General features: G+C 44.8%; 1 protein-coding gene across 4 annotated transcripts in view; it reads left to right on the top strand.

Annotated features, from left to right (window-relative positions):
- The first annotated feature begins 9,582 nt into the window (after positions 1–9,582).
- Positions 9,583–13,550, top strand: part of CAPSL (calcyphosine like) — a 40,003-nt gene continuing 36,035 nt past the window's right edge. For 3 of the 4 annotated variants that reach the window (XM_029058925.2, XM_029058920.2, XM_039911499.1), the window contains exon 1: positions 9,583–9,791. The gene's annotated coding sequence lies outside the window, so the exon portion shown is untranslated. The remainder of the gene's footprint in view (positions 9,792–13,550) is intronic. The other variant, XM_039911500.1, reaches the window with a different exon arrangement.

Raw genomic sequence — 13,550 nt, 5'->3', positions numbered from 1 at the left:
GCTTACTATGTGCTGAGCACTGTTCTAAGTGCTGGGGGAGATACAGGGTAATCAGGTTGTCCCACGTGAGGCTTACGGTCTTCATCCCCATTTTACAGATGAGGTAACTGAGGCTCCGAGAAGTTAAGTGACTTGCCCAAAGTCACACAGCTGGCAGGTGGCGGAGCCCGGGTTAGAATCCATGACCTCTGACTCCAAAGCCCGGGTTCTTTCCACTGAGCCGTGCTGCTTCTCTGGGCTGAGTGTCCCCAGCACATCATGATGTGACACAGCGTAACCTTGAACCCTGACAGCGTTACCTGACTATGAATCTCTTCAGGGCTAGGGACCGTGTCTAGTTTTCAACTATGTCATACGGGGCTCTGCACAAAGGAAATGCTTAATAAATGCAATTACTACTAATACTAATGATAATGATAGTAATAATAATGGTAATTGTGGAATTTGTTAAGTATTGAGTATCTGTCAGGCACCGGACTAAGTGCTGGGGTGGATACAAGCAAATCATACTACTACTAGTATTACTACTGCTATTACTATTATTATTACTACAATGACTATTACCATTATTAGAGAAGCAGCGTGGCTCAGTGGAAAGAGCCCGGGCTAGGGAGTCAGAGGTTGTGGGTTCTAAATCCGGCTCCACCACTTGTCTGCTGTGTGACCCTGGGCAAGTCACTTCACTTCCCTGGACTTCAGTTTCCTCATCTGTAAAAATGGGGATTAAAAAATGTGAGCCCCACATGGGACAATCCGATTACCCTGCATCTACCCCAGCATTTAGAACAGTGCTCAGCACAAATACCATTATTATTATTATTATAATTACTACTACTATTACTACTACTATCATAAGCTCACTGTAGGTGAGGGACATGTTGACCAACTCTGTTACATCGTATTCTCCCAAGTGCTTAGTACAGTGCTCTGCACACAATAAGCACTCAATAAAAGGGAAGCAGCAATAAGCACTCAGATAAAGGGAAGCAACATGGCCTAGTGGATAAAGTGCAGGCCTGGGAGTCAGAGGACCTGGGTTCTAATCCCTGCTCTGCCACTTGTTTGCTGTGTGGCTTCGGGCAAGTCACTAAACTTCTCTGTACCTTAGTTTCCTCAGCTGCAAAAATGGGGATTCAATATAATAACGTTGGTATTTGTAAAGCGCTTACTATGTGCCGAGCACTGTTCTGCTCTCCCTCCTACTTGGACTGTGAGGCCCATTTAGGACAGAGATTGTATCTGGCCTGATTGACTTGTTCCTACTCCAGTGCTTAGAAGAGTGCTTGATACACCGTAAGTGCCTAACAAATACCATAAAAAATATTGATTGATTCCTACTACTTTTGCTACTGCTACAACTTCTGCTGCTATTACTACCCCCTCCCAGGTTCACACCTGGAGAGTTTCCAGTCTCGGCTACGGGAGGGAGAGTCAAGCAGAGGCCTACCCATTCCATCCCTAGCTTGGCCACTCACCCGTGCTGGACAGCAGCGGCACGGGAGAGAGTCGAGGGAGGAGACTCGAGTTTACTGCGTGGAAGGAGGCAGGGGTAAACCACTTCGGTATTTTTACCAAGAAAACTCTATGGATACGCTACCAGAACGATTGCAGATGGAGAGCGGGGCGTTCTGGGAGAGATGTGGGGCTCTGGGGAGGTGACTTTGCCTCGCCGGTGGGACTTGCTTGGAGTGAGCACTACCTCTCTGTAGCCCATGTGCAAATATTATTACCGCAATTATTATTGTAGTTAGAAGCTTTTGAGGAGTCGAAAGATGCAGTAGTGATAGCATTTATTAAATCGTTTACGTGTGTAGAGTACTGTACTGGGTGCTGGGAGAGAATACACAGGTGGGAATTGAATATGGGCCCTATCCCTTGTGGGCTCCCACTCTAAAGACGGGAATGACATTTCAGAAAGAGGATCCAAGCAGCTGCGTGACCTAGAGCCCAGAGGTTGAGGGGGTTGGGGATAAAGAGTCCAGTGAGGATACAGATGCCGTGTTCAAGCTGAGATATGACAAGAACATGAACCATCTGTACCTGGACACATGCTCCTATCTCTAAAAGAGGGGTAGAGGAACCATAAAAGGACTCATATTTTCTTCCCATCTAAAATTCTCCTGAATAATCTAGATTGGATATCTGCAAAGGTTGATTTTCCCAAATATTTTTAATGGCATTTATTAAGCACCTACTATGTGTCAGGCATTGTACTCAGCACTGTGGTAGATACAAGATAGTCAAATTGGACACAGTCCCTTTCCCACAAGGAGCTCAGTCTTAACCCCCATTTCACAGATGAGGGAGCTGAGGCAAAGAGAAGTTAAGTGACTTGCTCAAGGTCTCACAGCAGACAGGTCACAGAGCCAGGATTAAAATACAGATCCTCTGACTCCCTGACCCGTGCTCTTTTCACTAGACCATTCCGCTTTAACTTTCCACCTCACAAGACTCCACCTGAAATGGTGAGCTCCGTAAGGCACAGGGACTGTGATCAATTTAATTATCTTATATCTACCCTAGAGTTTAATACAGTCCTTGGCACAGAGTAAATGCTTAACTTTTTTTTTTAATATTCTAAGTGCTGGGGTAGATACAAAGTAATCAGGTTGGACAGAGTCCATGTCCCACATGGGGCTCACAGTCTAAATCTCCATTTTATAGATGAGGTAACTTAGGCACAGAAAGGGAAGTGACTTGTCTAAGGGATTAAAACCCAGATCCTTCTGCCTCCCAGGCCCATGTTCTGTCCACTAGACCACGCTAAGTGTTCAATAGATACGACTGAATGAATGAAATTATTATAAATCAATTATTATAAAATGGTCGGCCCGTGCTCCCATCAGACTAAGGGAATCATTGGGAGTGAGGGGGGAAACGTGGAGGAGGACAGAGTTGTCTTCCTGAGATTTCTGTTCCCTGTCCTGCAGGGAACTAGGAGCGGCTGGACTCTAGGGCTGATGTGGAGACGCCATCGTGTTATGCTGTATGCTTGCTGTGTTGTGAGACATCTTGGGCAGACAGGCAAGTTTGTTCTCTTGCTTTCACCCTTGCCTGTAAGTAACTTGATACTACCAACATACCAGGAAAAGAATCCCCTAGAAAGATAAGTGAATTCAGGAACAACCATAAACTGGATTTCGGACTGAATGCAAAACTAAGTTCAGAAGCTATTTAGCACTTTTCTGCCCCAACTTGATGTGTGATCTCACGCAAGCCACTTAACCTCTCCGTTTTCTTGGATTCAGCTTCCGTCTTGCACAATAAAGCAGATTAGGACACGAAGTGTTCTTATGCCATCTAGCTCAGCATTTCTCAAAGTGGGAGTTTAGAGCTTCTAGGATCTGATGGACTTCAGGTCAAGATGATAAGTTCTGGAAGATGCTTGAAGAATAAGAACTTTTAAGAAGTTTAAGAACAAGAAGGGAGCAACAGAGTATTCTGCCTAATCATCCTGGAAGCTATTTCAGAGGTGACCTTAGGGTGAAAGAGAAAAGGAGATTAATGTGAGGTTGAAGAAACATTAGATCGGGACTTGAGGAGAGATAGAGAGCTTCAGCGTAACATTTAATTTGACATTCAATGTAACATTTAAGCCGTCTTTCTCTGGCACCCTCTCCCTTCAGCATCACCTCTGCACTGAGATCTATGACCTTGAGGCATGTGATATTCTCACGATCCTCAACCCCACAGCATTTATGTATATATCTTGAAATTATTTAGTATAAATGATTTATATTAATGTTTGTCTCTCCCTGTAAACCCTAAGCTCCTTGTGGGCAGGGAACATGTCTGCTAACTCTGTTCCATTGTACTCTTCCAAGTGCTCAGTACGGTGTTCTGCACATGGTAAGAACTCATAAATACCAGTGATTGATTGGTTGACTGATTGAAAATGGGGTCTGTGATAGTTTGATGCAAATCGTCGTTCTTGAAGATTCAACTGGAATGATTTAGGGTTGGAACCATTCAATAAATCAGTAGCATTTTTGAATGTCTCCTCTTTGCAGAGCTCTATACTAGGTACTTAGGAGAATAGAAGAGAGTAGACATAGTCTCTACCCTCAAGGAGTTTACAATTTAGTCAAGGAGACAGATATTAAGAAGGTATATGCAGAAATGCCGTAAGAAAGTTGAGAACACACAAATATGCAGTTATAAATGTGTTGAGGTGGTCAACTGAGGGGATATAATCTGGGGAGAACATCAAGTATTTGTGGGAGGCCTACTGGAAGAGATGTGATTTCAGAATGTCTTTGAAGATGGAGAGAGCTGGGGTCTGGTGGATTTGAAGGGTGGAAGGATTTCTGGGGAGGGTGAAGGATGCAAAGGAGGTCAGATGGTGGGAGAGATGAGAACGAGGCACAGTGAGGAAGCAGCTTGACAGGAACACAGTGAGAGATGGTGGGTAGTGGGAGAAGAGAGTGAATAAGCAAGTGGGAGGGAGATGATTGATTGACAGCTGTTTCTGCTTGATGCAACGAGTAATATGTAACCCTTGAAGGTTCCTGAAGAGTGGATAGATGGTGCTCTGAAAATGATCCAGGCAGCAGGATGGGCTGGAGAGAAAGACTGGGGGGCAGTGAGGAGGCTTGATGTGTTCAAACAAATTGTGGAAGTTGGTCAAACCTCAGAAATCCAAAATATCTTCACTCCGGGGGATTGATTTTTCCACTGATAGTCTCCGTATTATTAGCTATAGACCATGCTCAATATATACATCGTTTTTACCCTCCTTATTACAATTTGGAGGCCATAGGAAAGTATTTCTATCTGAAAATATTTTATCATGCTTCCGATCATTTTAGTTATAAATATTTTGATGTTTGTCTCCCCCGTTAAAGTGTAAGCTCCTTGTGAGCGGGGAACATGTCATCTTCTTTCCAGGCAGCCAGAACAGTGGACTATACCAACCGGGTGCTTAATAAATACTATTTCTACTGTTTATTACTGCTATTACCACCATTACTATTACTACTACTAATTCACAATTACTAGAACTATCAGTAGTAGCTGCAGTAATAATTATAGTAGTAATAATAAAAATAGTAATAGTCTTGGTGAAGTAGTCATAGTAATAGCGGTGCTGATAGTGGTCATAATAATGGCAGGAGTAATAATAATAGAAATAATAGTAGTAATAATAATAATAATGATGGCATTTGTTAAGCACTTACTATGTGCAAAGCACTGTTCTAAGCGCTGGGGGGATACACGGTCATCAGGTTGTCCCAAGTGGGACTCACAGTTTTCATCCCCATTTTGCAGATGAGGTAACTGAGGCACAGGGAAGTCAAGTGACTGGCCCCAAGTCACCCAGCTGACAAGCGGTGGAGCTGGGATTGCAACCCATGACCTCTGACTCCCCAGCTTGGGCTCTTTCCACTGAGCCACGCTAGTAGTGGTGATAGTAATATCAGTAGTAGTAATAATGATAATAATAGTCCTATTGGTAGTGAAGTAATAGTGATAATAGTAGCGGTAGTTATAACAGTTATAAACAGTAATAGTATTTATTAAGCGCACTCTTGGTGCAGTCCACTGTTCAAGATGCCTGGAAAGAAAGTATTATTCCTGCTACTACTACCAACACTACTACTTTTACTAATTGTTATTATTGTCATTAAGAATAATCAGACAATAGACAATAGAAATTTATCTCATGCAGTCCTGATTTTCTATCAGAAGTTTTCAGTCAGCTTACCCTTGTGTGGTTCTATTAGTGGGGGGAAGAAAAGGGAGGTCTAATAATGATAACAGTATTTGTTAAGTGCTTACTATTAAGTGTACAGTGCCAGGCACTGTACTAAGAGCTGGGTTTATTTCCATTATGATTACTACTGCTATTATTACAACTACTTCACTACTACTATTATTATTTTTATTAATACTACTGTTACTATTACAGCCAATACTCCTAGTTCTATCACTATTACTGCTACTATTAGTATTGCTATCATTACTACCACTAACATTAGTTCTCCTGTTACTCTATAAATAATGCACCAAATTTTACAGATCAACAGACCTAACTGCAACTGCAGCCAGATGTTCTTTGTGGTGACATCGTTACAATTTTTTTTGTGGTATTTGGTAAGCGCTTACTGTGTGCCAGGCATTGTACTGAGCTCTGGGATAGGTACAAGATAATTGGGATGCACATAGCGCTCACAGTCTTATTCCTCATTTTACAGAAGAGGTAACTGAGGCACAGAGAAGTTAAATGACTTGCCCAAAGTCATGCAGCAGGCAAGTGGCAGAGCTGGGATTAGAATCCAGGTCCTCTGACTCCCAGGCCTGTTTTCTTCTCACACTGCCGCTCTACACCAAACATACGATGAAAGACTGCACTAACGACTAAGAGCCATTTACTTGGCCGCCATTTTCCTCATCTGTTTCTGTCCCTGCACGAATGAACTGGGAGACATCTGCATTTTCCAGCTAGAACATGGCCCAGTAATCTCCTCCTGCCAGGTGAATAAAGGAATGTCTCAGCCCTCACCCAGAGGCTACTTAGTACCAGGAAGAACCTGTTACTGAAAAACAAGCAAATTTCATCAATCTGTTTTGCTTAACAGATATTTTCCAGAGTAGTCTTCAGGTACAATTGCATAGAATCTTAACATGAATGAGTTTCAAGCCAGAAGGTTTTTTGGATGGCATTTTGTTTTTCCATCCAACGTCAACTAAACTGAATATAGATACTACAAATATTTGATCTTGCCTTAACAATTTATGACCATTCATTCATTCATTCAATCGTATTTATTGAACTCTTACTATGTGCAGAGCACTGTACTAAGCGCCTGGAATGTACAATTTGGCAACAGACAGAGACAATCCCTGCCCAATAACAGGCTCACAATCTAAATGGGGGAGACAGCAAAGCAAAACAGAACAAAACAAAACAAGTAGTCTGGGATAGATATCACCAAGATAAATAGAATCATAGATATACACACATCATTAACAAAATAAATAGAGTACATTCATTCATTCATTCAATAGTATTTATTGAGCGCTTACTATGTGCAGAGCACTGTACTAAGCGCTTGGGATGAACAAGTCGGCAACAGATAGAGACAGTCCCTGCCGTTTGACGGGTTTACAGTCTAATCGGGGGAGACGGACAGACAAGAACGATGGCAATAAATAGAGTCAAGGGGAAGAACATCTCGTAAAAACAATGGCAACTAAATAGAATCGAGGCGATGTACAATTCATTAACAAAATAAATAGGGTAACGAAAATATATACAGTTGAGCGGACGAGTACAGTGCTGTGGGGATGGGAAGGGAGAGGTGGAGGAGCAGAGGGAAAAGGGGAAAAAGAGGGTTTAGCTGCGGAGAGGTAAAGGGGGGATGGCAGAGGGAGTAGAGGGAGAAGAGGAGCTCAGTCTGGGAACGCCTCTTGGAGGAGGTGAGTTTTAAGTAGAGTAATAAATAATATATACAAATGAGCACAGTGCTGAGGGGAAGGGGGAAGAGCAGAGTGCGGGAGAAGGGGGAATGGGGATGGGAGAAGGAGCAGAGGGAAAGGGGAGGCTCAGTCTGGGAAGGTCTCCTGGAGGAAGTGAGTTTTCAGTAGCGCTTTGAAAAGGGGAACAGAGTTAGTTTGGCAGATGTGAGGAGGGAAGGCATTCCAGGACAGCGGGAGGATGTGGGCCAGGGGTTGACGATGGGACAGGAGAGAACGAGGAACCATGAAGAGGTGAGTGACAGAGGAGTGGAGTGTACGGGGTGGGCAGTAGAAGGAGAGGAGATGAGGAAGGAGGGGCAAGGGGATGGAGAGTATTGAAGCCAAGAGTGAGGAGTATTTGCTTCATGCGAAGGTTGATAGGCAACCACTGGAGATTTTTGAGGAGGGGGTGGTGACATGCCCAGAGAGTTTCTGTAGAAAGATGATCCAGGGAGCAGAGTGAAATACAGACCGAAGTGGGGAGAGACAGGAGGTTGGGAGATCAGAAAGCTATAATGGTATATTGAGGCATGGGGGTAGTTTCTTTAAAGTAATTACAGTGTTCATTAAGTATTAATGAGAAGCAGCGTGGCTCAGTGGAAAGAGCACGGGCTTGGGAGTCAGAGGACGTGGGTTCTAATCCTGCTCTGTCACTTGTCTGCTGTGTGACCTTGGGCAAGCCACTTAACTTCTCTGTGCCTCAGTTACCTCATCTGTAAAATGAGGATTAAGACAGTGAGCCCCTTGTGGGACAACCTGATAACCTTGCATCTATCCCAGTGCTTAGAACAGAGCTTGGCACATAGTAAGCGCTTAACAAATACCATTATTATTATTATTATACCGCGGTGGTCTGGTCGAGGAGGATGCTGAGGTCCCCGAGAGCTGCGATGGTGGGTAGCAGGTACCCAGAGGAGTCGCATGGCCATAATAATACTGATAATAATAATTGTGGTATTTGTTAAATGCCAGGCACTCTACTAAGCACTGGGGTGGATATAAGCAAATGGGGTTGGACACAGTAGGGTTCAAAGTCTCAATCCCCAATTTACAGATGAGGTAATTGAGACACAGAGAAGTCAAGTGATTTGCCCAAGGTCACACAGCAAACAAGTGGCAGGCTCCCGGGCCCATGCTCTATCCACTAGGCCATGCTGTGCTGTGTCTCTGAGATCTGGGGTGCCATCAATGCCATGGACTTAAGTCCATGGAGGTGGCCTGGCATTGTCCAGGGCATGCCGGGAGCAGAACCCTGAGAGCCACCACTGCGGGTAGGCGGCACCGGGAGGAGTCTGGTAGAGGGTTCATATAAGGTTCACAGTATGTCTTATCTCCATTTTACACATGAGGAAACTGAGGCTCAGACAGGTGAAGCGACTTGAAAAAGGTTACACAGCAGGCTCGGGGCCACGACGAGACTGGAACCCAGGTCTTCTGACTCCCAGTTCCCGGCACTTTCTACGTTATGGAAAAAGGAGTTCATCCATTCGTTCAATTGTGTTTATTGAGCACTTACTGTGTGCAAAACATTTTACGAAGCGCTTGGGAGAGTACAGTACAACAACAAACATATTTCCTGACCACAGTGGAGCTCACGGGATAATGAATAGTTTGTACCATTCTTTCCTACATTGCAAGAGGAGACTCCCAGCTAAATTGTTTCTCCAGGTGAAATGGGCACAACCAAAATGGGTTTATTGGGGCAGTAGTTTGGGCCCGCATGGCTCCTCATCAGCTGGGCTGGGGAGGCTGTCCACCTGCCTGCCCACTTGCCAGCCTGTCTATCCTCCCGTCTGCTCTTCTGTCAGCTCTCACCTGCCCCAGGGCCATGCATCAATCAATCAATCAGTAGTATTTATTATATGCTTACTGTGTGCAGAGCACTGTACTAAGGACTTGGGAGGGGAGACCCAACATTGTTGGTAAACGTGTTCCCTGTATTAGTGAATAAAGTTAGACCTGCAGAGCTCTCTAAGGCACCAACAAAACCTCTCACCAGCAGCTATAACGAGGATCAGCTGGTGATCAAGGTATGCAAGTTAAACAGCTGCAGGCCCACCTGGGTTCCCTTTAAAAACCTCCCAAGGCGGGTAGGTCTGGATTTGAACCTGGGTGGTGTTTCCCAGGCACTGCAGTGGAATGTTTGGGAGCAAAGCCCAGCAACTCTGTGGGCCTGAACTTCAGCCCCCTGCTTCCCACTCTTGGTCTCCACTATCTGCTTGTGCTGACCTGGAAATGGCTGCAAGGGCAGTGGACCCAGAGGAGAGCAAGACCCTGTACCTTTGCTATCGGGTCAGCAATAGGGCCAATTGAGGATTCTTGATAATATCCAGGTAACATGCTGTCACCCTTCCCTTGCTGGCTGGGATAGAACCCCCAAGAGGTTCCGAAAGCTTTCCCAGGAAGGATGTGTCTTGGACTGAAAATGTGCTGACTCAGCAGCAGCCTGGGGAGGAAAACTGATCCTCAGGGAACTAGATGAGAAATGTGTGCCTTTTGAAACAATAGGTTTTTTTTTGTGAATGTGATGTTTTTTAAACAGTGTATGCCAGACACTGTACTGAGTGCTGGAGTAGATACATGTTAATCTGGTTGGGCAAAGTCCGTGTCCCACGTGGTGCTCACAATGGTATTCCCATCTTATAGATGAGGTAACTGAGGTGTAGAGAAGTGAAGTGCCGTATACTTTTGCTGCTCCAGTTTGATCCTTCTGTACCATTTTATCACCATTATTCTCTGCCATCGAGCAGATTTCTGTGTACGTTTTTAAAGTGAGTCTATGGAGGGACAGTGAAGGTGACCAATTTCCTCCTGTGTATTCTTAATGCTATTATTACTGCTAGTCATCAATCACAGTTGAGTGCTTACATGCTGTACTAAGTGCTAGGGAGCATACAATATAGCAGGCATTCCCTGCCAACAATGAGCCTACAGTGTAGAGGAGACACACATTAATATAAAAAAATACAGGTGTCTACGTAAGTCTTTTATTGCTTGGAAGGGGAATGAACAAAGGGAGATAGGGTGATGTAGAAGGGAGTGGAAAGAAAGGAGAAGAGAGTTTAGTCAGGGTAGGCCTCTTAGAGGAGATGTGCCTTCACTAAGACTTTGAAGAGGGGAGAGTGTAATTGTCTGTCAGATATGAAGATGAAAGGCGTTCCAGGCCATGGGTAGGACATGGGAGAGAGGTTGGCGGTGAGATAGACGAGATCGAGGTACGGTGAGTAGGTTGCCATTAGAGGAGGGAAGTGTTTGGGCTGGGTTGTGGTAGAGTAGTGAGGGGTGCGGGCAGCAAGGTGATTAAGCACTTTAAAATCGATGGTAAGGAGTTACTGACTGATGCAGAGGTGGTTGGGTAACCACTGGAGGTTCTTGAGTGGGGAACATGGACTAAACACTTTTGTAGAAAAATGATCCAGGCAGCAGAGTGAAGTATGGACCGGAGTGGGGAGAGACAGGAAGCAGGGAGGTCAGCAAGGAGGCTGTTAAAGTAATCAAGGCAGGCTAGGATAAATGCTGGGATCAACATGGTAGCTACTATGATAGCAACATAGTATGTTACTACTATTTTACTACTACTGGACAGGGGAAGCAGAGAAGTCAGTGAAAGGGCTTTCCTGATTTAAACCCTCATTTCCCCTACCCCTCCTTCCTTCTGTGTTGCCTATGCACTTAGATCTGTACCTTTTAAACACATGATATTCACTCAGCCCTCAGCCCTATTACCTTGGGTACAAAGCCACAATTTATTTTGATGTCTGTCTCCCCTTCTAGACTGGAAACTCTTTATGGGCAGGGAACAAGTCTAACAAACTCTGTATTACACTTTCCCCAGCACTTAATGCAGTATTCTGCCCTCAGCAAGCAGTCAGCAAATGCTATTGATTGATCCGTTATTTTTGGCTTTAGGCACAAGAAATATCTTGGCATTTATAATAATAATTGCGGCATTTAAGCATTTTCTATGTGCTAGGCACAACTAAGCACTGGGGTGGATATAAGCAAAGCAGGTTGGATACGGTCCCCATCTCACGTGGGGCTCACAGTTTCTATCCCTATTTTACAGATGAAGTTACTGGGGCACAGAGAAGTGAAATGATTTGCCCAAAGTCCCAGAGCAGACAATTCATTTATTAAGCACTTATTGTGTGCAGAGCACTGTGCTAAGTGCTTGGGAAAGTACAATACAATAATAAAGAGACAATCCTTGCCCACAGCGAGCTCACAGCCTAGAGGGGACAAACTGGGATTAGAATCCTTGACCTTCTGACTCCCAGGCCCGTGCTATATCCACCATGCCATGCTGCTTATGATTCATCCTAGGGTAACAGGTGGTTCACCTTCATTCGTGAGTCATCTTATATCCTCAGTAGCACTTATTTCTTAGTGCTATTTTTATTAGCAGTACAGGATGTTTTAGATTACCCGTGTGGGCAGGGAAACCTTCAGACTCACTGTGAAATAACAATAGTGGAATAATGATGGTGGGGGTTGGAGGTCCCCTTTCCTTGGGGGACTAACACCCCAAGATAATGATAGGATTGTGCATAGAGAGGGAAGAAGGCTGAGAGAAAATGGAAACAAACTTACTGGCATTAGTTGGAAATTGGCTAAGAACAACTTCCCTGGCCCCCAACCATGCATATACATGCACGCACACCCACCCACTCATACCCCCACCCCCAGTGGAAGTGGAACTTAGCAAGTGGGAGCCGACCTGTGCCTTGGTCATAGCAACCAGACACTCACAGTGGCAAAGATGACAATTTTTGCACAGTGAGAGACTTTTTTTAGATGGTCCTGCCAAATTTAGGTAATATGCCAGGAGCATGCCTTAGTGGAAGGAGCAAGGGCTTGGGAGTCAGAGGTCGTGAGTTCTAATCCTGGCTCCACCACTTGTCACCTGTGTGACTTTGGGCAAGTAGCTTAATTTCTCAGTGCCTCAGTTACCTCATCTGTAAAATGAAGATTAAGACTGTGAGCCCCTTGTGGGACAACCTGATAACCTTCCATCTATCCCAGTGCTTAGAACAGTGCTTGGCACATAGTAAGCGCTTAACAAATTTTATTATACTAATCATGTGCAGTGGTTGGTGAGGACAGTGAAGGAAGTGCCCAACCTTGCCCACCCTCTGGGTGGCACTCATACAGATCACGGGGGATAAAGTTGAGTCCGAGTGCAGGTCCGAGGCATGAGTCTCATAGCCGCTCTCTCTCTTGCCCCTGTTCTCTTGCCACCAGAGCCAGTGTGCTCCTGCGGTCAGATACCGGGTCCTGAGAGTTGGCTCTCTGTTTGCCATCTGGGCAGGGCAAACGGCATAGCACAGCATTCTGCATGGCCTCATCAGATCATGAGAAGGGGGCAACAAATTGGATTCTTGCTTCAGGGTGGCCAACCGACTGAAGCCACCGCCTGGTCCTGGAATCTCTGTACTCAACCTCTCTGCTCCACCTTCCCCCTTTCTACAAAGGAGATTATATTTACCTACCAGGCTCAAATGGCCTCCTGAAATGGAATTTGTGTTGGCAAAGGGAAAATCCATAAATAGGAAGGCAACATTCCTAAATGGAGAATTGAAATCAAGTCTGGCTTCAAATTTTGACTTCTCCCCTGCCTGGTTGAATGAAATGGGCCCCTTTACCTCTGCTCTTCTTGCATTAATTTAATGTGTACTTCGTGCCAAACACTGTACTAAGTGCCAGAAACGTAATACAGTGCTCGAGAGAAGCAGTGGGGCCTGGTAGAAAGAGCTTGGGTGTGGGAATCAGGGGCCGAGGGCTCTAATCCCATCTCTGCTACTTGCCTGCTGTGTGATCTTGGGCAAGACACTTGACTTCTCCGTAAAATTGGAATTCAATGCCTATTCTCCTTTCGCCTTAGACTGTGAGCTCCTCATGGAACAGAGCTGATTATATTGTGTCTACCCCAGAGTTTGGCAAATGAAAGTGCTCGATGAATGGCACAAGTATTATTAACATTATTAATAATAATAAAGGAAATACATTCCCACATGGACCCTGGCCCACAGTCTAAAAGTGGGTAGAGGAGAACTGGCACACCAGGAAGGCAATAGCACAATAAACAAAACCAG

This window comes from Ornithorhynchus anatinus, chromosome 3 (assembly GCF_004115215.2).
Source record: "Ornithorhynchus anatinus isolate Pmale09 chromosome 3, mOrnAna1.pri.v4, whole genome shotgun sequence".
Taxonomy (NCBI): Eukaryota; Metazoa; Chordata; class Mammalia; order Monotremata; family Ornithorhynchidae; genus Ornithorhynchus; species Ornithorhynchus anatinus.
The sequence above is the reverse complement of the archived record's forward strand: the minus strand, read 5'-3'. Positions and strand labels throughout refer to the sequence as shown.